The sequence below is a fragment of the Xiphophorus hellerii genome, chromosome 20, assembly GCF_003331165.1.
Source record: "Xiphophorus hellerii strain 12219 chromosome 20, Xiphophorus_hellerii-4.1, whole genome shotgun sequence".
Classification (NCBI taxonomy): domain Eukaryota; kingdom Metazoa; phylum Chordata; class Actinopteri; order Cyprinodontiformes; family Poeciliidae; genus Xiphophorus; species Xiphophorus hellerii.
In genome coordinates, this window is record NC_045691.1 from 23,251,932 (window position 1) to 23,275,987 (window position 24,056).

General features: G+C 40.6%; 1 protein-coding gene across 8 annotated transcripts in view; it reads left to right on the forward strand.

The window, feature by feature from the left end:
* Positions 1-24,056, forward strand: part of dlgap4b (discs, large (Drosophila) homolog-associated protein 4b) — a 118,707-nt gene that overhangs the window by 25,983 nt on the left and 68,668 nt on the right. For all 8 annotated transcript variants that reach the window (XM_032548891.1, XM_032548892.1, XM_032548887.1 and 5 more), the window contains exon 2: positions 12,094-12,159. The gene's annotated coding sequence lies outside the window, so the exon portion shown is untranslated. The remainder of the gene's footprint in view (positions 1-12,093; positions 12,160-24,056) is intronic.

Consider the following 24,056-nt stretch of genomic DNA (forward strand, 5'->3'; position numbering starts at 1 on the left):
TAGCCATTTGCTGGGCAAAAAGGTGTTTCATCTGATGAAAACCTCATTCAAGCTCCAGAGTCCAAGCTCCTGTTCTCACAGGTCACACTCATTCAGCTCATTAAATTTCAGTGCGGCTCCTGCGATGCGGCTGTGCTGGAGGGTTGTGAATCACCTCGTCAGGCACTGACCTCACTTGAAGATTTGGGATGTTTATTTTTGCAAATATTTTAACATTTAAATGCGGATTAGAAATTTCCCAAAATGGGTGTAGTTTAAAAGGGTGTGATGTGTTTAACAATATAAGAAATCCGTGTTGAGAGGCTTTTGCCAAAAACAAACGTCCATGCGTTTTATCGAGGTCCTGTGCGATGAACCAACACAAAGCGGTTCATTATTGTGAAGTGAAGGGCTGTACATGGTTTTTAAAACAGCTACATCTCATGGCAACTACAGTTGCAAGTTTCCAGAAGTACTGTATATGTCAACCACATTTCCACAGTTACAGTCTCTTAATTTCTGCCCATCCGTCTTTGCAGAACAGTTCAAGATCAGTCATATTTAATAAAGAGCGACTGTCAATTTTCAAGTTTTGCTTCAGACTCCAAATTAGATTTTGGTCTAAGCCATTTTAGCATATGATATTATCAAAACCATTCAACCGCTGTTATTGTCGTGCTGGAAGGTGTATCTGAATTTGCCTGCCGTGTTCCTCTGTGTTCTTAATGTTATTTGTTTGCTAACGTTGTAAAACAAACCTCCAAACATCTGTATTTTTTCTGAGGTTAAATCACACATAGGTGGACTATTTGTTAAGCTGATTGGTTGTGAGGAGATTTATTTAGATCCATCAAAGTACATGGGGCTGGATAGAAATTCATACTATATTTGTTTTTTGTTTAAAATATCATAAATTCCCTTATGATTGTACACTACTTCGTGCTGACCTGTTACAAAATAAGGTATACCAATAACATATGTTGATAACTGTGGCTGTTATGTGACAGAATGTGGAAAATAAGGTGCATGAATACTTCTGCAAGGCCCTGTGTATTTACAGCCCTTAACTAAACATGACGATAACTTTATAGCACAATGGAGCACTAGTTTGTGTTGATGAAGCCTGACAGTGTTATAACAAATCTAAAGAGGCATGAAATGAGCTGGGTTTCTGACATGAGACCAATTCACTGTCCCTAAAATAGGCTTCCTAATAAATCATTTACAGATGCATTTATTCAAGTATGTCATAAGTGTTCTGACCCGCGAGGGTTAATATCCTCCTTTCAAACAAGAACCATCCGCCGAGCATATTCCATGAAATTATTATTCGGTCTTCCTCGGGCCCAGATTTGTTCTTTTCATGCTAATTTGTTTTGCTCTGTGTTGACATTGTTTGCACCTCCTCTACAAACCTGACAAAAAATATTCATCCGCTTTGAGTCAAAACAGTAATAAAGTAAGGAGGCCACTGGCAAAATTTTGCATGCCTGAATTTGGGGTTACGGTGGCAGTTTAGTGGATGTCCTTTATTAGCTTTGCTTTTACACGTTTTCATCTGAAGGGTTCATATGTTATGTATAATCAAAGACAATATTATAACCAGAGAAAGCATACGTTAAGTCTCTTGCTTAGTGGAACAATAGCATGCTTTAACATCATTTCCCAAGTGTCCCACTTTGCGTGATAAAGTGTCCAATGACAACATTAACGACCGATGATGTGCGCATCAGTTGCAAGGAATCTGCAAAATACATCAGCCTCCACATCAGTTTGCAGCTCTGGTGAAGATGTGTGGAAAGCACCAAAAGTTTTAGCATAATCTCTGAATTAGCAAAACCACCACTGCTATTATCTAGCAGTGAACTTTGGATTTTTTTGGTCATCTCCCAATTTCTCAACTATAATTGTAGTGTTTTGCCATTGTATGTTTCTCCCTTGTTATTAGTCATGCTGTGTACATATATTGTTTAATAAATCTGTTTTCTGGCTTAAACAAAATCAGTGTCCTGGATTCATGTGCCATCCCTGCTGTCATGCATCACTGTAACCACTCAACTGTTTCCTTTTACAAGTCAGTCACCCTCCTCAGTAAATAAACTTGATAGCCGATTCATTAAATTCAGGATTTCTTCTGTCTTGCTGGTTGTCCTTTGGCCTTCAGTTTTTTAAGGCTTTGGATTTTTCACAAAACCATGATCGCAACCTAAACAAGCTATGACACTTGGGTCGCAGTTGAGCCGCATTTTCAATTGTTTTAAACTTATTAATCATTGGTTTGGCAGTAGATATGAGCAAGTTTTGAGTGAGTAACTATTTTCTTTTGTTATTCATTTTAATAGGTTTTTACACATAATATAAACAATAAGTATTGAGTAAATATGATCTCTATTCATGTCAAAGAGGGTATTTTTTTAAAAACACATTTCGGGCCACTCTGACCTCCTTCCTACTGGGCACAAACATCTGCAGCCAACACTGTGATTATGAGTCAGAACAATGTAATTAAATGCACATCTGAGGTTTAAATTTTCAAGAATTCCTCACAAAACTTTAATATTATAAGCTTCAGTCTTAGACAGTAGATTATTTGTTGGCATACAAACAATACTTGTTTTCCAAGCATCTTTTGGCAGTATTTATTTGGCCTCTATCATACTTTTATTAACAAGTATCCCACTAATGAGTCTATTTTCTATTACACAGTTTAGAATTGAATGCCATTCAACATTTTCAACAACATTTCTCCTGATATTTGCACAGTTTTATTTTCATATTTTGTAAATATTCACTTTATCGGCGTACGCTATCTGTGATAACTGCACAGTGTTTTATTTTTTAATTTTGCCCTTACTGTACAGTGTATTATTCTTAATTGTGTTTCTATATATTTTTTGTTTTTGTTTTGAGGTAATACACCTCTATTGCCTGTTTCTTTGCTGTTGTTACACCTGGATTTTCCCCCTGTTGGACAATAAAGGACATTTCTATTCATTTGACAAAAACATTGTAATATTCTGATCGGATTCAAAGCCGTTTAAGTGCTTTCTAAATATTTTCAAGTTCAAAAAAGATTCTGTAAACTGGTATTGTATCACGATTTTATACAGTACAAAGAGCAACACCAGTGACGAATTGTGTAAGTGCATATTTTAGTTATATAAACATTAAACATTCGACTAAATTAGACTAAATCAGCTTAGTGATTCAGCAACACACAAAGCACTCCTTCTTTGTTATTGTGATTTAGATAGAAATGTTTATAAATGATAATTTATGTATCTATGCTGAAAAGTTTCATATCTGCATTTGCATTTGGAATTGATGCTTAGAGAAAGTAGGTTAGCCTAAATGTTGACAGGCAGCTGGGAATGTCGGCTTTGTGATGGATGCAATGCTGGGAAGCTCAGACAGACATCTTTTCTTGTCTTTTCTTTTGTTCTTTATTGTGTCAAAAGCCTTTTTGCTGCTCTATACCTCTGTCTCCAAATCTGTTCGTGTACATTAATCACAAGACGCTGTCATCTGTCAGCTCTTTTTTTCTTTTGCCTTATGAAAAGTCAAATTACTAAATTATGATACGAGTCTGTGACTCACATTCACAATGTCCTCTTAATACGTACTTGTGAACATTATAGTTTACATGCAGTGCTAACATGACGGGAAGGACGTCTCTGTAACTTTAAGCAGGGACTTTCAGCTGAGCTATCTTTACAAAAAACAAACAAAACCACAGGAATCATAACATCTGAACTGTAGCTGCATTTGCACTTTTAGTTTCCCTCACTTCATCAATTTTTCATCAAGTCTGCAAATCTTCTCCATATCCCTAAAAAGGCCAAAATCTCCATTCTGAACATGAAGCAAAGACTTAAAGGGCCTAAAATAAGTGCATATATCCAAAGCAAACACATTAACTCATTGCTATGGCCATAAAGTTTGGTAAAACCTTTCGTTAGTGTGACATACTTTTCTACAGATTTTGTTTTAATTCAAGTTTTTGATGCATCATCTTTGAATGTTTACTATATTGTCCCTAAAGATTGAACTATGAATGAAATTCTCTCCTTTTCCTACTGCTGCTAAAATAACGTGCTATTATTATTACATGTACAACGTCGTCAACAGCATTTGTCGCTAATTTGATTTTGATTTAGAAAAACAGCTGTAGTTTTAAAGAAGGAAGCAGTATTCTAAAATACATCCACATGTGTTCCTCCAATTAAATCAGATTTAGTGAGTTAATCTGTCAAAAGTTTACAAAACCATGACATCATTATCTGGGCTTTCTCAAAATGTTTTAAGGTCATTTGATCCTTTTTAATGTTAAAAATCTTTAAAATGTTAATTATTTTGACATTTAGCAAATTGAAATCATTTTGGTAATCCTAACTGACCTAAACAGGAAAAAGTTTCCCTGATCTAATTTCAAACTGTGAGGGCAAAAAAGGGTTATGCATCTTTCCAGTCAGAGTAAATACATATATAAGTTCAGTGCATTTTCACTGAGGACTAACATCTCTATTACTGATGTTGATTTCAGATCAGACTGCCATATGGGTGCTTTCTTAGATACTGTTCCAGAAACCTGAAAGCAAACCTCCAGATGCTGATGAGGAAGCCAGCTGGCAGTCTGGATCTCACGGGCTTATTTAAAAACTTAACACAGCCTTAAATTTACTGTCTTATTTCTCCCTAATTGCTTCAGTCTGAATACCTACTTGTAATGCTATTCCTTTTGCTAAAGTTCAACCTGCACTGCACGAGCCCACCCCAACACGGCCCCCGCCTGTATTTCCCCCTGCTGAGTGTGCTGGAGGTGGCCTTCACCTGGGGACATCAATATTTCAGGCTTTCTCGGCACAGGCACTCACAGGGCCCGCTGATCATTCAGAGTCCCTGGAGATGCTGATGTGGAGACAGATAAGCAGAAAGAGTGGACAGTAAATTACAGAGCCAGCATGAGAAGGTCGAGACATTAAGGAGGAGGAAAGGGTGGGATGTGAAAGTGGTAGTGGGTATTTTAAACAAATGGAAAAGGATGTGAAAGGAACTGAAAACCGGTAATAATTAGACGCGTGTGTTTATTTGGCTGTTGTGTTTCTCAGGAGCGTAAATGTGAAGAAATCCCTCGGCTTGAGCGAAATAATTATGATTGGTGATGTATATTTATGATTACAAAAGAATCCATCTGATTAAGGAGAACATTAGGAAGCTAATCATCTATTGGAAACAAAGCAATAACATACGGGACGGATGAGGAAAACGTGTGCAGGAGACAGAAGAACTAACAAATGGGTGAAATAATGGGATGGATGGGTGAATTTAGTGGAGCTTCAGCAGACGCTGATGAATGCCCCATCTGACTGCTGATGACAGTACGTCTCCTGCCCTCTCTTCCTCCTCATGCTATCCTCCTTTTGTCTCTGAATGAAAGAGCCCAACTTACCAACTGTTGCTGCGATTACAGCTGCTGCCACAATGGTGGTCATTAGGGGTTGTTACCATAGCAAGAAAGGTCTAGGGGGCAATCAGGGAAGAGCCTTCATTCACAGTGATCACTGACATAAACTCCAGTTGTTTGCTTCACATTCACACAGTGAAATGTGCACATTGATTGAAAATTAATCTGGATCTCTTGTTGACCCGTGTGTAGATGTAGAATTCATAAATGTGCATTAAAGTATTTTCTGTTGTTTTCAGCAGACCATTACTGAAACTCAAGTATTGCGAGACAGCAGCTTTTGGCAGCAGCTTTGCACATCCGATCATCATTTATTTCTGCATGGGATCCACAACGCAAATTGCACTAAATACATGGATTCCCAACAGGACCATAAATTCACACCGTTTTGGGATCAGCAGACAGTCGAACTGCTGTTTCCCCTTCTAGTCACATCTTTAGCGCTCTTGTCGGGAGTAGGTCGAGACACTGAAGTGTCAAGTGTCAATGCTGGAGGTCAGATGGTGACTCATACGTCTGGGTGAAAATATCAAAATAAAAGCACTTCCTGTTCTGTTAGTGCAAAATTTAAAAAAGTTTTAATTGAAATTAAAATTCTCCAATTTAGGAAGGGGAGAAAAGCCTAAAAACAATATATAGTGGAATAAAAACTCATTGGCAAATTGAACACAGAGATAACAAGTGTTAGCTGAGTCACTGAAAAGACTTAATAAAAACAATGTCAATTGATTAGAAAGTCAAAATTGTACATTTTTATTACTATTCTTTAAGCATAAATGGCTATTTATTTCTAATGTAATAAATGTAACTTTTTAATAATATTCCAAGCAATATAAAGTGCCTCTAGCATGTTTTTTTGTTTGTTAGTTTGTTTTCTTAATTATGCATAGACCTCCTTGTAGTACACAGTGGTTGGTGCACTTTTGCAGTCCAGAGCTATTCGGACCGAGAAGCGAAACTCTACTCATCATGAGCCACAAAGAAAGATTTTTTTTGCCCTTTTTGTATAATAAAAACTAAGGTGGGTTTATTTTGTACAAAATGGCAATTTCACATCTGCCTCATTTTGACTGGGTGGTACAGCATGAGTTGGTGTGGTTCTGTACACAATATAGTCAGTTTCTATTGTAGAAGCAGCCTATACAAACAACCCATAATGCATCATTCCTCTATCCCCTTCTGTTGTAGGACTACAGGAGTACGGTTAGGATGGAGCTGCTGCCGTCAGCCTGGACAGCTCATTTATTAGAGGACAGAAAATTTCTGCTTGCTATAAACTCAAGAAATGCTAGTAATACTAGTGCCTTTGAATCTTTTTCATGCTGGGATTTTTACAGGACAAACAAACCTAAATTATTTTTAAAAACCATAATTGAGATGAAAAGTGTTAATTTAATGCAGATATTTCTCTAGTCAGCACAGGCTCAAAATTGTAGATTCAGGCTCAATAGACCTTCTCTAATATTTGGTTAAAATTCTCTTGCCACACAAAACGCTTGCAGTCACCAATCAGCTCTCGGCCATAATTCTGTCTGGATATTTCAACACTCTTCTTAGCATTTGGTGAAGTTGGCATGGAAGCAACTTTTAAGTATAGTCCACAAATTTAAAACAGGATCAGACTCAGGGATTTGGGAAGGCCATTCAGAAAGCTTAACGTAAGCCCTTTTTTATCCATTTTAAAACTACTTTTGATTTGAATTTGAGATGATTTTCCTGCTGGATCACTCTAGATGTTTGCCTATAAACCATGTAATCCAAATCACCATTCTCAGAAGAAAGTGAACTAGTTAGGATGTTAGGCAGCAACACAAACATTACCAAGACTCAAGTGTGCTATGAAAACCGTCGTCACTGCCCATAGAGAAGCCAGTGTTTCATCAAAATTGAGCCAAAATTAATTTCTACCTCAGCGGAAATTTCCTGATTCATGGACAAACCAAAGACCTTTTGCAAAAAGGATAGTTTGACACCCAAATAAAGACTGAGCATTTGGTTACAGTGACAAGATTTGTGCTTGGCAGAGTCGAGGTAAAATAAAAGTGTCACAACTGGTCGGCATGCTGGTGCCAAAATCATACAGCGGAGCTGTTTTACTGTCTGTGGTGGGAAAACTGGGGGACGATCTTCTGATTGTTCAGTTTCCCTTCGAAAAAACTGGCTGTTTCAACACAACAGTGATCTGAACACACAAATGAAATGGATAAATCAATGCTTAAAGGCTAACACTTTGCTAGGAAGCCAAACATGAACAGTGGTCAAATGTTTAATCATAATTAGAAGCTTGTAAGTGGCAAAAAAAAAGTGTTGCTTAGGTACACATACAAACATTAATGTATACATCTGTCATTCAACGACATAATTAATGGCATTCATGTCCATGACTGGATAGGTTTATGTAAACCTATGACACTGCTCTTCTGCTCTTCCAATCATAAAATACTCACTATAAATTAACAAGCTTCTGCTGATGGTCTGTTTATAGTGATACTACCGACAGTCACAGTTGTTCATAGTAACAGGAATTTCAAATTAGAAATGAATCATGTTTGTGGTTGCATTTAAAAGCATTATATATTTTTTTTAATCAAAGCACATTAATGATTCAAAATAGTCGACTCGGTGTACAGATAACTTGATTGCACTGAGGTTTTGCCATCTCCTGAGATTAAATCAAAAGTTTTTTCTGTCAGAGACGGGGGCAAGACAGAACGAAAATGCGGTCGATTCGCAGACAAAAGGCAAGACCTTCAGAAAATTGCCTTGACACCCATCACAAGTACCATGGGAACCATCAATGTCTGCTCCGAATTTCACAGCAATCCACAAAGGACTTGAGTTGCTTTAGCGAATATAAAAGCTCTGTCTGACTGCTGTTGTACTTGCCATCTGTATTAATCAGAAATCCCATTATTGACTGTTTTATATGGTTTCACAAAAAAAAATTTTTTCACAGCAAGCACATCTGTCAGCTGTGATGGACTATTTAAAGAAGCAAAGTATGCCAGAGCAAAGCTTCACTTATAGGGGACAAGAAGTAGAGCAGGAAGTAGAGCAAGAAAGTAGCACTTGCAGGGCAAAGCTAAACAAAATGAAGCCTCTCGCTGCTGCAAGCTTCAGTTTTTCAGCAGCAATGACTGATCGGATACAGAGCTTTGCAGAAGTATTCATCCCCCTTGAACCTTTTCACACAAAACAGTCTTTAATGGTGGAGTGTAAAAAAAGATAAACGTTCTGACAAACTGGTTCATTTAGTTTCACCAACTTTACTCTGATGCCCATAAAACAATTGAGTCAAGATAACTGCCTATAGAAATCTAGTAAGTATACAAACTCCAGGCATGTGAGGACAGCATGCATAACAATATGTGTGGTGGGAAGTAATCTGTAAACTGTGGAGCATGGCTGTCCATGGTTGATTTTTGTCAGCAGGGTCAAGAAAATTAATCAGTTTATGAAAACACCACTGGAGCTAATATAACAGGGAAATTTTGGAAGAAAACCTCCAGAAAACTGAAAAGGAGCATCACCTTCTAACAGGACAATGAGCAAAGTGAATGCAAATCGTTTGGACCGTGGTTTATGTGATCTACTTATGATCTACTTATCTCTTCGTGATCATATAACCATCTATGATCCAAAATATGTTCCATACTGATCTCACCAATAAGTCTTTGTGTGTGTTTGATTTCGTGGGCTCGTGTAACGTGAGAAGCTTCTAAAATATGCACCTTTTAAGGACATTGTACTTGTCATCGATGCAAGGGTTTTATCAAAGGCCTTACCAGACAGAGCTCTGACTGATTGACTTGGAGGCCTCTTGCTAAGAGTATTCTTCTGTTTCTGATTGTGAGGACAAAGGTGGAGTAGAAAGACTCCACTCCTCTGTCATTGACTGCGCAGTGAGAATTCGACTTGGTCAAAAGAGGCACCTGCTGTGATACTGAAAGGGTGAAAGGGTCGGCCTTCACGCTGTATTGATCTCGCTTTGGGATAGTCTGAGTAGACTATTCTTTTTGTAAAAGTTAGAAACGAGACGGAAAAAGCTATGCACACGGGGCTTAGGGTCTGAGAGTGTAGTTAGACATTATGACAAAACAAAACAGCAGCACATTAACAGAAAGAGTCAGGTGACAGTGATTGGGATGAGCAGCGGGGAGCCCGTGCGGCTCAGAGCGAAGCTCTCAGATCTGGCTCACGCTGGCTGCCTCAGCTGAAAGTGTGTCATAAGAAAGCTAGGCTAATGCACCATGTTAATGTTGCTTCAGTGCGCTGCTGCAGCATTCAGCACTTACTGTTACTGTCAGCACAAGTCATGCCCTGAAAACCAAAGTTATGCGTGTAACAATGAAGAGCTCAGCTTATATAGATGAGCAAACAAGGGTTGCTGGAAAATCAGAACTGCCTTCGCCTATAATCACTGACACTATAGAAATAGTTTTTTTTTTCCTGTGCAGATAAATTCCTGAGGTCAGCAAAAGAAAAGCTCTGGGCAGACTGACAATAATAGCACCAGTATCACTCTGATGAAAGGAACTGATTACAATAAATCTTGTTATGAGCAACGCTACTAACGGGGACGTATTATGCAAAATTGACTATTTCCTCGTTTCTGTACTTCCATTTGGATCTCACTGTTTCTAGAAACAGTCCAAGCACTTTAAAAGAACAACCATCCATTTTCTGGCACTAAGTTAATTTTGTTTGTGGCTGGAAAATGAGCCATTTCAAAAATCTCAGTCACAGTCGGCGGCACCTCCCCATTAGGGACTTCAAGCCCAAGAACACTGTACCAGTTGTCAACCATGAAGATACTTGCACCACGATAACGCTCTGTTGCAAAAGGACAATCACAAAAATCAAACTGGTTTTATGCTATGCAAAGATGAATATTAAGTTGTATGAATTTTCTTCCCAAATCCCCAACTTCAACATCATTAAAAATATTTAAACTTCCCCTCTGCAAAGAAACCAAACAAGTGAAATGAGCTCAAGTTTCTTAAAGATCCAACCAGAATTATGCTAGAAGGTTGCTAAATATGCTGTTTAAATTAAAAGATCTAAATGAGATTTACACAAATGACGAGTCAGAACTATAGTTTCTCCTTCATTTTTTATCACATATTTGGTTTACAGTCTTTTTAATTGTTGCCGCAGGTATGTCAAAAGTTGCTATAATGCTTTTCAATGGCTTGTTCAGAAATCCTATTAGATCGTAGAAGTTGTCTTTTCAACAGCATCACAACCTTCCTCAGCAGGGAATCTGTTTGAAATGTACAGACATTTGCCACAGAACATTTATTTTGTTTCCCACCACACCAGTCTGCAATATTAATGGGACAACAGGAAACAACTATTAGGTGTTTTCCCCCTAGGCATTTAAAAAAAAGCAGATATGAAACCACCCCTGAAAAAGAACGATCTGGACAAGTCACTACTGCAGAATTACAGACCAATCTCCAACCTTCAACTCATCAGCAAGGTTATTGGAGAAAGCTGTTTCAAATACATTTTTACCATTCAAGAACTGCTTTGATATCTAAGTGTTTTCACTGCATGGGTAATAAACAAATGAATAAAATACAAAGAGAAAGATCTTAAAAACATTTTTATTAAATCATAAAAATACTACTGTATTAAGTCAAACTATGCCTCTGTTATGTGATAATGACATGTAAAAGTCACATTATGTAACAGGAAAAAAAGGCTTCTGCTTGACTGCTGTATAAAGTTGTTGTCTGGAGAGTTACTGCCTCTGGAAGCATTTTTCTAATCTCATCTCTGGTTTTTAATTAGAATTCTTTATCTATAAAGATATGACAATTTGTTGTCTCCGAAATTTAATTGATGTTGCAAACAAAGAAAGCTCTCGTCGAGACAATAGGGAGCAATGAAGACGGCGAGACATATCTCCAAACAACTATCTTGTTGACCATCTTTTGGAAGTCAAATAACTTCGCTTGTCTGTACAATCAGATGAAACAACTTTCTATTTTCAAACACAAATTACCTCAGTCTATGCTTTCACTTTGGCAGTGAAAGCAATTAGTTCTTCCATTTTGCTCACTTTGAAACACATTGCCTTTCAAACGTAGTCCTCACCCTTGAACTTTTTTACATTTTGTTACAAACACAAGCTTTGTCGACAGATTCTCCGACCTGAGCTTTGGATCTCAGCAACTCCTCCAGGGTTACCATGGCTCTCTTTGGTGCTTATGTGATTAAAGCTCGCCTTATCCTTGACTTTCCATTCTATGCATGGACACGCCTTGGCTGGTTTAAAGCAACGCCATAGTATGTTCATTTTCGGATGATAGATTAAAGAGTGCTTCACAAGATGTTCAAAGTTATTGTTTTGTAACCTAAACCCACTTTATACATCTCCACAACTTTTTCCCTGATCTTTCTACTTTGTTTCTTGACTTAATGAGGCTTTTTGTTCACTAATTTCCTCTAGCAAACCTCAAAGGCCTTCATGGAACAGCTGGATTTATACTGAGAATAAATTATATTATATTTGGAATATAATACTGGAACTATATTTATAGTTGTGGTTGTATAGTATATTTATAGTTGTGGTTGTTTGTGTTAAAGCAGAAGGAAAACACTTTCATAATGTTTGGAGCTGAAAAGATCTCTTTCTTTTGCAGAACTTCCCACCGGTAAACCTGCTACTCCGTCACCTCAGTAAGAAACTCCTGGTCTGCTCTAAGAAGGTACGTTTGTCTTTCTTCCACCATTAGGAGACTGATGACCTGTGTACATTTGGCACTGTGTTTAGCTGTACCAGATATAGTGCTTCATTTTGTTGTTAAATGCATGGAAGCGTCCGAGCTACCAAAAGGGTCGGTTCACAAGCCACAGAAGCTAACTCCTTGCCTTGACCTTGTCTACTCTGAACAGCGATAAATCCTGAAGGCAAATGGGTTGAATGCGGCTGTCAAACAAAAAGACAAAAGCTGTGGGAGGCACAGCTATCTGTCCTTTGTACAGGCTATGAGATCCCAGGGGGCTTGTGTTTTCTAAGGCCAAAAACTGACCAGAATAGAAATGTCAGCCTATCTTCAAGACGAACACTAAGTGTGAGATGAGCGTAGTAGGTTTATTAGCGTTGTGTTGTCGCGGCATGGATGAAGGAGCATGTTTTGTCATGCAGATGCATGCACAACGTTGGCCGCAGGCAGAGAGAGATGATGGAACATGGTCGCAGCGCTCCGAGGGGGCTTCCCTGAGGTGTGACACGCAGCTCGTGATTTTCACACTGGATTAGTTTCATAATAAGCACAAATCTCAGCTGAGATGCTATCTATAGGGACAGGCTGTCACTCACGATGTAGAGAAAATACTTCATATGCAGCACGCCCACAGAAGATGTAGAGATGTGGGGGAAAAAATCCAAGAGATGGAAAAGATTGTGACGACTGAAAATAAAGTAAGAGTCAAATAGGTAAAGTTGCTTCTTTTGTTCTTTGAAAGTGAAGACAGAAAACGAGATGTGCAACTACATATATATATAGATATAAATATATCTATATATATATAACACCCCAATGATGAAGGAAAACTTTGGACTTGGTGTTCCCTCGCCCGGACGCGGGTCACCGGGGCCCCACTCTGGAGCCAGGCCTGGAGGGGGGGCACGATGGCGAGCGTCTGGTGGCCGGGCTTTTACCCATGGAGCCCGGCCGGGCTCAGCCCGAAGAGGAAACATGGGCCCCCCCTCCCATGGGCCCACCACCCGTGGGAGGGGCCAAAGGGGTCGGGTGCAGTGTGGGATGGGTGGCAGCAGAGGGAGGGGACCCTGGCGGTCCGATCCTCGGTTGCAGAAACTGGCTCTTGGGACGTGGAATGTCACCTCTCTGGTGGGGAAGGAGCCGGAGCTAGTGCGTGAGGTCGAGAGGTTCCGGCTAGAAATAGTCGGTCTCACCTCGACGCACGGCTCTGGTTCTGGAACCAGTCTCCTTGAGAGGGGCTGGACATACTTCCACTCTGGAGTTGCCCAAGGTGAGAGGCGTCGGGCAGGAGTGGGCATACTTGTTGCTCCCCATCTCGGCGCCTGTACGTTGGGGTTTACCCCGGTGAACGAGAGGGTAGCATCCCTCCGCCTACGGGTGGGGGGACGGGTTCTGACTGTCGTTTGTGCTTACGGGCCGAACGACAGTTCAGATTACCCACCCTTTTTGGAGTCCTTAGAGGGGGTACTGGAGAGTGCTCCTCCTGGGGACTCCCTTGTTCTGCTGGGGGACTTCAACGCTCACGTGGGCAATGACAGTGAGACCTGGAGGGGCGTGGTTGGGAGGAACGGCCCGCCCGACCTGAACTCGAGCGGTGTTCTGTTGCTGGACTTCTGTGCTCGCCATGGATTGTCCATAACGAACACCATGTTCAAGCATAAGGGTGTCCATATGTGCACTTGGCACCAGGACACCCTAGGCCGCAGTTCGATGATCGACTTTGTCATCGTTTCATCGGATCTGCGGCCGTATGTCTTGGACACTCGGGTGAAGAGAGGTGCGGAGCTGTCCACTGACCACTACCTGGTGGTGAGTTGGCTCCGGTGGTGGGGGCGAAAGCCGGTCAGACCTGGCAGGCCCAAACGTGTTGTGAGGGTCTGCTGGGAACGTCTGGCGGAATCCCCTGTGAGACGGAGCTTTAACTCCCATCTCCGGCAAAACTTCGAACACGTCCCGGGGGAGGTGGGGGACATGGAGTCTGAGTGGACCGTGTTCCGTGCCTCCATTGTCGAGGCGGCCGATCGGAGCTGTGGCCGCAAGGTTGTCGGTGCCTGTCGCGGCGGCAACCCTCGAACCCGCTGGTGGACACCTTCGGTGAGGGATGCCGTCAGGCTGAAGAAGGAGTCCTATCGGGCCTTTTTGGCCTGTGGGACTCCGGAAGCAGCTGATGGGTACCGGCGGGCGAAGCGGCATGCGGCTCGGGCGGTTGCTGAGGCAAAAACCCGGGCGTGGGAGGAGTTTGGAGAGGCCATGGAGAAAGACTTCCGTACGGCTTCGAGGCGATTCTGGTCCGCCATCCGGCATCTCAGGGGGGGGAAGCGGTGCAGCACCAACACTGTTTATAGTGGGGATGGTGTGCTGCTGACCTCTACTCGGGACGTTGTGGGCCGGTGGGCAGAGTACTTCGAAGACCTCCTCAATCCCACCAACATGCCTTCCACTGAGGAAGCGGAGCCTGGGGACTCTGGGTTGGGCTCTCCAATCTCTGGGGACGAGGTCGCCGAGGTGGTTAAAAAGCTCCTCGGTGGCAGGGCCCCGGGGGTGGATGAGATCCGCCCGGAGTTTCTTAAGGCTCTGGATGTTGTAGGGTTGTGTTGGTTGACGCGACTCTGCAATGTCGCATGGACATCGGGGGCAGTTCCCCTGGATTGGCAGACTGGGGTGGTGGTCCCCCTGTTCAAAAAGGGGGACCGGAGGGTGTGCTCCAATTATAGAGGGGTCACACTCTTAAGCCTCCCTGGCAAGGTCTATTCAGGGGTCCTGGAGAGGAGGGTCCGTCGGATAGTCGAACCTCGGATTCAGGAAGAGCAGTGTGGTTTTCGTCCTGGTCGTGGAACGCTGGACCAGCTCTACACCCTCGACAGGGTCCTGGAGGGTGCATGGGAGTTCGCCCAACCAGTCTACATGTGTTTTGTGGACCTGGAGAAGGCGTTCGACCGTGTCCCTCGGGGAGCCCTGTGGGGGGTTCTCCGGGAGTATGGGGTACCGGGCCCTTTGATACGGGCTGTCAGGTCCCTGTATGACCGGTGTCAGAGTCTGGTCCGCATTGCCGGCAGTAAGTCGGGCTCGTTTCCGGTGAGAGTTGGACTCCGCCAGGGCTGCCCTTTGTCACCGATTCTGTTCATCACTTTCATGGACAGAATTTCTAGGCGCAGCCAAGGTGTTGAGGGGATCCGATTTGGTGGCCTTAGGATCTCATCTCTGCTTTTTGCAGACGATGTGGTCCTTTTGGCTTCATCAGATCGTGATCTGCAGCTCTCGCTGGAGCGGTTCGCAGCCGAGTGTGACGCGGCCGGGATGAGGATCAGTGCCTCCAAATCCGAGGCCATGGTCTTGAGCCGGAAAAGGGTAGAGTGCCTTCTCCGGGTCAGGGGGGGTGTCCTGCCCCAAGTGGAGGAGTTTAAGTATCTCGGGATCTTGTTCACGAATGGGGGAAGAAGGGAGCGGGAGATCGACAGGCGGATTGGCGCAGCGTCTGCTGTCAAGCGGGCGCTGTACCGGTCCGTCGTGGTGAAGAGAGAGCTGAGCCAAAAAGCGAAGCTCTCGATTTACCGGTCGATCTACGTTCCCACCCTCATCTATGGTCATGAGCTTTGGGTCATGACCGAAAGAACGAGATCGCGGATACAAGCGGCCGAAATGGGTTTTCTCCGTAGGGTGGCTGGGCTCTCCCTTAGAGATAGGGTGAGAAGCTCAGTCATCCGGGAGGGACTCAGAGTAGAGCCGCTGCTCCTTCACATCGAGAGGAGCCAGTTGAGGTGGCTCGGGCATCTGGTCAGGATGCCTCCTAGACGCCTCCCTGGTGAGGTGTTCCGGGCACGTCCCACCGGGAGGAGGCCCCGGGGAAGACCCAGGACACGCTGGAGGGACTATGTCTCTCGGCTGGCCTGGGAACGCCTCGGGATTCCCCCGGAAGAGCTAGAAGAAGTGGCTGGGGAGAGGGAAGTCTGGGCCTCCCTTCTGAAGCTGCTACCCCCGCGACCCGACCTCGGATAAGCGGAAGAAGATGGATGGATGGATGGATGGATATATAACACATTTAAATTTGCAGTGACAGTGATGAATCCTGCTTGGATTTTCTTTTCAAAGAAACAATTTGATATTCTTTTCACAGTGGTTGCATTAATGATTTTTTTTTTTCTTCCTCTTTTTGCTTTTTTGAGATGCTTCTTGCACACAGAAAACAGCGATTCATTCGTAAAGCAAGACTGAAAGCAAAGGTGAAATGTTGAAACACTACTGTCTGTTATAACCTGGGTATATTTAAAAGTAACATTTAGAAATACAGCTTCGCTAAACAGCTGAGCACATGCTGTCGATCATCTAAGCCAGGGGTGGGCACTCCTGGTCCTCGAGGGCCGGTGTCCTGCAACTTTTAGATGCATCTCTACTTCAACACACCTGAGTCAAATAATGAGGTCATTAGCAGGACTCTGGAGAACTTGACTGTTCTTAGGAGGTGATTCAGCTGTTGGATTCAGGTGTGTTGGACCAGGGAGACATCTAAGAGTTGCAGGACACCGGCCCTCGAGGACCAGGATTGCCCACCCCTGATCTAAGCTAACAATATCATGTACAGTGCATCTGAAAAGTATTCACAGCGCTTCACTTAATGAAATTAATATATTTCCTTAAAATTATACAGACATAGACTTATTTCGGTATGCAAATTTCACGAATGTTTAGCAGCCTCCTCAAATGTAATTTTTCACCTCTTGTCAATAAAACCGGAGAGGACTTGTTGTGACAGCAGGTCTTACATGCTGTAACTCTCTTGCAGGCTGGATCAGCACCATTAAAATGGTTATTTTACCAAACTTTCTACACCTTTTTCAAATAATATCAGTTTTTATCCATAAATAATTTTTTTAACAGCTATAAGTAATGGACATCATGGTCAAACAACTCTATTAGTTTCATCAGAATACAGGAAATGTGTCCAAAGTGAGGGCCTTTTTTTCCTGTGAGTTTAAAAACTGCATCTGGCTTTCTGTTGCTTTCCTATGTTTCATTAGCAGTAGACTTAATCATGCACTCTAATATTAATCAGTAGTTATGCATAATCTGTGTACAGGCCTGTAGTTTTGCACAAAAACTGTGTTTATATGTGTGTGGAAAAAAAAGTCAAATGACTGAGGTATTATTCAGCAAAGGTGAGGCATGACTTTTATTTGCACTGTTAAACTCAGACTGGTTTACTGTGAACACATACTTTAAAGTCTTCAGCTTTCTTCCTTAGAGAAATACCTCTCCACTGTTATGGCCACTGGGAGTTTCCATATTGGTGCTGTTTATTAGATTTTAGTCTGTGTTTTTTCCACAGCTTGAAAGTTATTCAATACTTAATGTCAGGCAGACGTGATGTGCCGGTAGCTATGATCTAATCGACTTTGTTCAACCCAAAATCTCTTTTCTTAGTGAGAGTCATGGCTAGAAAGACTACTTTGAACTAACTGTGTGGTCATTTCTTTTCTCTTTTTTTAAATGCAGAGGACATTGCATTTTGGGGATATTTGTGCCTTGCGGCCTAAAGAAGTTTCTAGAAGCATGGATTTAAATGGGCTTGAAACCAAATCTTTATAAAAAGAAATATAGTCTGGTTAGAGTTGTTGCTATCAAGTCAATCAATCAATCAAATTGTATTTGTATAGCACATTTCAGCAGCAAGGCATTTCAAAGTGCTTTCCTGCCACGAAAAGTTAAAAGATTTAAATAGCATTCATGCATTATTTTATTTATGGATTTTTGTTTTTTCCATTTATAAAAAGAAGAGCAATTTCTCATTTATACATAAACAAATTTGTTACAAACAAGTGGCTAAAACCCATCTCTGCAAGATACCTCAGAACCACAGGATTTTGTTGACGTATCATTGCACTGTCATTCTGTATACGAGCTTACTGCTGTCATTTGGAGCACATGCCGCCATCTGTGTGTTCTCTGTGTGTTGGTATGTGCACTCTTTCTGCTGCATGTAGGCATTGCACTAACATGGTTTAATCCTATGTGGGGCTTACTGGATACAAATCCCTTCTAAAGCTTTTAAAGCTTCTGCCTTTTCATTTGCCACTCTTTCTCGGTGACTCTCATCTGTCCATCAGGCAGCTAAGGTGACTGCAGCATTTCTCTCCATTTCACCCACTTATGTGACACACAGTATTTTTTTCTACCACATGTCAAGAAAAGAGTTTGTTGCTTTAACAACAAAGACCTATTTGTCTGTGTTGGGGATGCAGATGCTATGTATTCCTTTTATATATGCCTTGTGTTGTGATACCTGATCCTGTCATGGCCTTTGTTGTGCCATGTGTAACAATTCAACATCTTGACTGTCCTCTACTAAGGACAGCACAACATTTTCTCATTTTTCTTTGGTATTGGACTCGCTAGTAAAGTATCTGATAAATACGAATGATTAATTTTGTAAGATAAACAATATTTTCCTTTCATAACTACCAACATACTGGCTCATTTGATTAATTCAAACTAGATAATAAAAACGTATCAATTTGCTGCTATGTAAACCAATTAGCAGCAGCAAAACCAAGCAGTTCACTAAAACAGATAAAACTCAAATTAATAACAACACAACACAAAAAAAGAAAGACATAAACATAGTGGAGTAATATAAAATACCAAAACTTAAATTCTCAGCAACTAACTATCTAAAAAGCTTCAGACAGGAAGCCGTGCAGCAGCCTGGTGGTTCTGGTTTTGTTGTTGCACCGCTATTTACCCAATGGAAGCAAATCGCAATCGTTATCAAGAGGGTGTGAGGAGTCTCTGATGATTTCCAGCTTTGAAATGGATCCTGATGGTCGGGGCATGCCAACGACACTTACGGCTTCCTCTCATTATCCTCTGCGGGGTCCTGTTTGTTGTTTTCCCTCCGGTCTGCAGAGTTTTGTGAAGAGGCGGGTAGGGAATGATGCTTGTGTCGGTTCGCTCAGAAAGTGTAGTCTCTGCTGAGTCAAGTGCTGCACTTTGACCAGCTGAGATCTTCACAGTATTAAGTGTCGCCCACTGTCTTTACTACAAGATCAGTGATGCCGGGAGTTTATATTTTTATGTCATGAACTTAAGAGGTCACTGACCAGCTCCTTTCTTTTTCCTCCACACTAAACAACGTGACGTTGTTTCTGCAGCAGGTATCTACTTTCCTCCATGTACAGTGATTCATCATTTCCAGGGTCGTAGCCCCACTCCTGTGGATTCATCTGCAAACTTAATAATCCGGTCTCTTCTCATGTGTGTGGATGCACAGTTGAGCATTTTTGATTTATTGCAAGTGGTTTCATTGTCAAAATAGATAACATTGCATGCCCATTACTGGTGCAAGAAAAATAACTACTTTAACAGGATTATTGTCGTCCAGAAAAACATGCTGGGCATATTCAAGTAAAAGAAGTCGCAAAGAAGTACAGCTGTATTAGCTTCTTGAATGGGAGGAGTTATCCAAACAATCCCCTACAATATTAATATTAGGGAATTAGGAAAATGAATTGTTATTGAATGTTGTGACAACAATCTTTAATTTGATAAACCCAAACTTGCCTAGATACAAATTTTTTCCAAGAATAGAATATTTCTTCTTGTCTTTCTTAGCTCAGTAAGTGAGATCTACATGACGTGAGGACAATGAAAGTCAATCCTAGTGGACAAATATTTTATTGGCAAGCAGAATTAAAATGCTTGACACGTGAAACATAATAGCCTACTAGATATTCCATCCAAGCAGACCTTTACAACATTGCACCCATGAATATTATGAGGATGAATGCTATTTAATTTATTGTAGCCCTCTAATTTATAAATGTCTTGACTGATTCTCCAAAGCGTCCCTGAAAAAGGACAAAAAAATAAATAAAAATAGGTTTTAAATATTGCAAAATATTACTAAAAGCAAGGCTGGATTACACTGTCCAATAATGATACTTAAAAATCATTATTATAAATCATTATTATCGTAGATTGATGGTTTCAATCTACGATGACAGCAGAAAAAGAAAACATTCAGCAGTTCAGATATGCCCTTTTCGTTTCATCTACTCAACATGACTTAGGTTAAGAGAAGATATTTAAATTATTTTATGTTCTCTTTTTCATTATTAAAATGTCTCAGAAGGTGAAGTCAGTGTTTCACTGACGCTCTTTGATGTGGATGTTACTGAAGGAAGAGAAATCAGGCTTTGCTATTTTCAGCATCACTGAGATGTGAGAAGCAACTATTAAAAGAAACTATTTTCTACCACGTGTCGAGACAACTGGGTCTATATTGTCAAGGAAGTACGCAATTAGATTGATAATTACAATTAGTTGTGAAAACCAAGGTAATTAGTTGTGCTAATTACGGTGTGTTTTTTTTGTTATTTTGAAACAAAATGTAGACAAATTCCTGATACAATCATAATGAAACATCTACAGGTGATATATGTAATCAATCGCTGCATCCAGGGTCCTAATCTGCAGATCCTTTTGTCCTGACTGATGTTCAAATCAAAACAGAAAGCTAAAACACCGAGGAACGAAGTAAATACTAACATGTCCACACAACAAAGTAAGAATACACCGAGAACAAAATACCACAAACTGGGGCTAAAAGAAAAAAAAACTCAAATTCTAACAGACTTTGAAAATTCAGAAATTTAATATTTTCTAGATTTCAACTCCAAAGCCAAAACAGACTACACTTCCATTAGAAGTTTGCTTCTCTCACTAATTTAAATAATCAAAATGACTAAAAAAAAAGCACATGTAAGGCTTTTGTTGCCCAGAACACAAAGTTCTGATTTTAACCTGAACTTTGCGGCCTGGATTTGGATGAGGCTCTTTGGTATTTTTTGTAAACATGTTTTCCTGAGCTGTTTTTCCATCATAATCAAGTATTTGTGAAAGACATAGATGGAGTGTCATATTCCATAGACCACTTCCCTTCCCGCTGATACACATTTGCTTACGTCATCTTCCAGGAAACTGCTGCATTCTGCTCTCTTTGTAATAGATACACCTGTTCTGTTCCTCTAATTTTCTCAATGTCTCTTATTTTTTTCCCCCCCTTCAACTCAACAGCTCCCTCCTCCCGCACTAGTATGCATAATTCAACAGGGAGCAGAGCTTTTGCTGCATGTAATGGCAGGAAGCTGAGCTGTATAGGGGAACTCTACAACATAACATCTAAGAGCTGATGCTCAGCAGAAGACACGATCTGTCATTTTACTCCTTCCCTTTGAGTATCTCTTGCCGACATCTCACTTTTGCAAGCACCTCTTTGTTTCTATGCTGAACTTTTCCTTTATCGTTCTTACGTCCTCCTCTCCAATGTGACGAATGCCCTTCTTTCTCCCCTCTTTATATCGGGTGACTGCTCTCTGTTTCCCTGTCCAGTCTGTTTGGCCATCTGGTCTTCTGTCCTGAGCCTCGTGTCGATCTGCAGTATCTGTGCTTTCTGAATCCATTTGACAAGATTAATACAGTAGACCTCAAACCGATATAAGCTGCTCACTCCGATATTCCCTGCTCACAGGGAGGAGCATAGTTTAGTTTTGGCCTTGAGCTGAGAAGTTTGCTCAGATTTTCTTTAACTTTTATATTTCAAATGAGTCGGAACAATGATACATTTTTAAAAAGAAACTTTCTAACGTAAAAGACAGTGACATCCCAAGACATACATGTTGAATCACTCAAATGTAATGGTCCTTAAAAACAGAACCATTTTATTTTGAGTCAGATACAGAACAAGCCCCTGGGGGAGTTTCCCATGGGTTGCATCATATCCTTTTAATTTGTTGCTGTTGTCTTGAAAGCAAAAGTTTCCCATCTTGCCTCTCAAACTAGGGAGCTGTTGGATGGTTTAACAACTCCCAGTTTTGAGAGCTGTAAAACCAGTTGGTGAAATGACATAGTTTTAATCTTTGAGTATAGTATTTAAGTATAAAAATTTTCATCCCCAAAGAGGTTCAGTTTTCCTGCCACTATAACTGGCTGAATTTAATTTTTTAGTCTCAATGAACCATTACTTAAACCAAAATGCAGTATTTTTCTAACCAAAACTTACACTAGTTTCTCAAAATGGTGTTTTTGTGATGTTCAAAATTGTTGTAGCCCCTCTTACTAAGTCTTCTCAGAGGCTTAATAAGAAAAGTCTAAGACTTCCCTTATTTGAAGTCTTTAATAAGAGATAAATTACAACTCTGTACAAGTTAATCCATTTTCTTCTTTTATCTTGAATCATATAATTCTTCATAATAAGGTCAAAAGGTCAAACTGAGTATGCAATTGATGTTATATTTTAAATAACTACATGTGTGAAAATATCTACATTGTGCAAAGCATATCATAGCACACTGTGTTGATGTCATGACCTGATATTAACCAAAAATCTGCTGTCGATTGGCTGATCAACTCTTGATGAGTTGGCGCGGGCGGAGGAGCAGCACCGCTGCAAGATCTGTCTTTATGACCAGATTTAGAAAGGAATAAAACGTTTGTCGAACCATAGAGCTGCACCAGATGAACTCAATCAGGGCTCTTCTCACTCATAAATAATCAAGTTAGAGATATGAAGCTACTGGCCTTCTAGGCTCTAGCTGGCCAGCTCAAAAGAGCTGCCCTTTGTCCAGATATGTCTCAGACCAAAACAGATTATCCAAAACATATCCATGGGCTGAGCATCCGATGCTACAGCCCGGGTCAAACCTAACTAGAACTTTCCTAAACTGTTCTAAGGTGATGATTAAATAAATACATCCAAAGTCTGAGTGAACCATTTACACACCTCTTGCCCCGTCTTGAGATTCAAAAAGATATGTCAAAATTATTGTGAGGTCTTGCAACTTTTAGTTAAGCCCTTCAAAATAACCTTCTTGTAGCACCAAAGAATTAGGTATTTCATTACTTTTAGAGTTTCCAGTTTAATTCTTGTAGCGCAAGTCCTGTTTTCATTCTAACTCTCAGACATTTAGTCTATGTTATTTACAGTTGACCTCAAAATCACTCACTGCCCTTGCAGGAGTAAAAGTCATTTTTCAAAGTCCCCAACATGCTTCTTCCAACTATAATTACCAATGAAATTGTTGAGTGGTTCGATCACAGCCCTCTAATGATTGCAGTACTGGCAAGGAGCGCTTTCAACCTCAAAGATTTTGGAGCCCATCATCAAAGGTAAATGATGAAAAATACAAGTGGAAGCATGAAAAGCTCATCAGCAATAATTTTCACTATGTCATTTTCGTCCACATATAATTAAACCAGGTCATTTTTGTTTCTTCTAAAAGGTACTTAGGTTGTTTTATGTTTTGAGAGATGCTTATCTCATTTTCTATTAAAACAAATGTATTGGTTGAATAAAAATTTGTAAATCTAATAGCTGAAGTTTCATAAATAATTTGGGTTTTCACTATATTGACTGTTGTTATGTATTTCGGCCTGATTTTTTTTTCTTTTTCTTTAGCAACAGGTAAGCAACTCTAATTATTAGTCATGGCATTTTGCCCTCTACATTGTTTAATAATACATTAAACAGGAAGTATTTCTGTTAAGTGTGATTAAAAAAAATTTTGACCACGATTTAGATAAAACTGATCTTAAAGAGGAAGCCATTAGATTCTGAAAAGTGCAACAAGTTGAAATGTTGACATTAAAAGTTCTTTAAAAAACAAAAAGCAGAATACCACTAAGTGTGTTTGAATAATTTAATAATGATGCACCTCTGGCAGCATTCTGTAAACCTTTCTATTCAGTATGGACAGTGTAATAAACCCACTTTTAACTCAGCCTGCCACATGGACTACCATCAAGGAAATGTTGTGTTCATAAAGCCAATTATATTTCTTTCACATAACCAAAAACATCAAATTGTATTTGCCTCCTATGGTTGTTTA